Raw genomic sequence first — 2,735 nt, forward strand, 5'->3', positions numbered from 1 at the left:
CACACACACACACATATATATACATATATACATACATATATATATATATAAATCCATGCTGGGTATGTTTTAAACTGCGTACCATATTGGGGCCCTGGTTTAAGGGTTCCATGATTCTGATGAGCGTGGAACCCACCTTTTATCTACTGTTGTTCCCAAGTTTACTCTGACTTGGAGTAGTATCACCTGTCAGGATCCCAGCTATAAGTTAATTAGCAAGATCAAGGGCTTACCTCCGGAAGGTCACTCATGGACACTCATATTAGACCCGGAGCATTTGAGGTCCTTCAGCTCTTTAGCTGCTCATCTAAGAGAAGATAACTCTGTACAAATCCTGCATCCTGGTAAACCACTGGACACAGGGTTCTCGTTGCACCAGACCAATGCAGATTCGATGGAGGATAGAATGGAACTGGCTGGCTCTGCACAACCCTTATCCTCTCTAATCATATTCATTGAGCAGCTGGTTCAGTGCTGATACCCTCCCTCTTCCTTCATTAGTCCAATGGGGTTAGAAAAAGGGGCAATGAGAACAGCAAGAAGATGTTACTGGAGGTCTTCTGCTTTGACCCTGAAGCAGCCACAGGGTGCAGTTTATTTTCCACAGTCCTGGGGTAGATGAGGTTGTCAGCTGTGTGTTGCTGGTTTGTGAACGAACCCTAATAGCTACTGGGCTTGTGGTCCTTGTTGCACCAGACCAATACCAAGTCTGAAGGACGAGCAAATGGGACTGGTTCTGCAGAAACCATGTCCACTATAAGAATATTCATCATACAAGATGTACAGCAGACCAAGACATCGGCCCCCAACACCACCATATTTCACGAACCCAGTGGAGAAAGGGTAAGAAGCAACAAGGACAAGGAGAAGTCTTCAGCTTTGACCCTGTACATAGGCAGCCATAGGGTGCAGTTTATTTTCCATAGTCCTGGGGCAGATGAGGTTGTCAGTTGTGTTTGTTGCTGGTTTATGGATGAACCCTAATAGCTATTAAGTTTGTGGTCCTGGTTTGCATCAGACCAATACCAAATCTGAAGGGCAAGAGAGTAAGGGATTATCTCTGCACACACCATATCCGCAACGATAATATTCATTGTTAAGCAAACCAAGACTCCGCAACCAGCACCAACACACTTTCTTCATACACAACAAAACAACAAATGAGGAACATTGTGTAATTGTGTCTCTGAAATATGATTTCTCAAAGCAGCCAGAAGGTCCACGACAACACCACATCAGTATAGAGGTGAATCTTTAATTATTAATACTTAAGGAAATCCATGTCTATATATGTATGTGTGTGTGTGTGTGTGAGCATGTATTTTCTGCAGTCAGAAACTCAGTCAAAACTAGAAATACAGTTATGATAATAACCAGTCAGTGGCTCTCATCATCTATTCTGCTCAATACCACAGATTTGCTTGTCAGTTGTTTGACCTTAACTATTTGGGCATGTCCCTTGGTGACTGATGATATGTGTATCTCTGGTCATGAGCAGAATTAGCGGAGGAGCATCATAGTCAGGCGTTGAGAGGAATTCTTTGAGGTTTGAATAATTCACCTCTGGAAACATGGGTGTTTTGTTCATCATCCTTAAACAACCCTTATTCAGGGACCTTTTGAGTGGGATGGTTTATTTGATCTGGAGAAAATACTAACAGGGTCTCACCTGCAAGGTCATGTGCTGTTTATCTTGATATGAGATAACCATGTCACGCAAATATGCTTGTGACGCATATGCCTTGTATACTCTTATCAGATGGATAGTCATGATGGGTATATTAGATTTTGCATATTTGTACTCCAGCGTTGTTTTGATGGCATGTGCTGCTCTCTCACTCAATAATAATAATAATAATGATAATAATAATCCTTTCTACTGGTGGCACAAGGCCTCAAATTTGGCAGGAGGGGACAAGTCAATTACATCAACCCTCAGTGTTTCACTGGTACTTAATTTATCGACCCTGAAAGAATGAAAGGCCTCAGCAGAATTTGAACTCAGAACGTAAAAACAGATGAAATACCGCTAAGCATTTTGCCCAGTGTGCTAACGACTCTGCCAGGGCACCACCTTAAAAATAATGATGATAATAATAATAATAATAATAATAATAATAATAATGGACATATACAATCCTCTTAAGTATGAAATAGCTCAGCTAGGGAAATTAAAGAAAGTGAAGATAGTGCCAAATATTGTTGGGTCCTTGGGGACAGTATGAGAAGGCATCAAGGGGAGTATAAAGGAAATCGGAACAGGGTGCCCAGTAGAACTGTTACAAAAGGTTTGCCTTGTTGGCATGACCAGAATAATCAGGAAAGTATTCGATAGCTGAAGAGAACGGATAACATGGTACCATAGGTTGCAGGTAGTAAGCCTGCCATGCATGTAAGACTCCAGGAGTTCCAACAAAATGTGAGTTAAAAAGAATAATAATAATAGTGATGATAACAATAATGGTTTCAAAGTTTGCCACAAGGGCAGAAGTTTTGGCGGAAGAGGTTAAGTTGATTACAACAACCCCAGTACGCAACTGGTACTTAATTTATCATCCCCGAAAGGACAAAAGGCAAAGTCGACTTTGGTGGAATTTGAACTCAGAACATAGTGGCAGATGAAATACAAAAAGCATTTCGCCTGACGTGCTAATGATTCTGCCAGCTCACCACAATAATAATAATAATAATAATAATAATAATAATAATAATAATAATCCTTTCTACTATAGGCG

The sequence above is a fragment of the Octopus bimaculoides genome, chromosome 26 (genome assembly GCF_001194135.2).
Source record: "Octopus bimaculoides isolate UCB-OBI-ISO-001 chromosome 26, ASM119413v2, whole genome shotgun sequence".
NCBI lineage: Eukaryota > Metazoa > Mollusca > Cephalopoda > Octopoda > Octopodidae > Octopus > Octopus bimaculoides.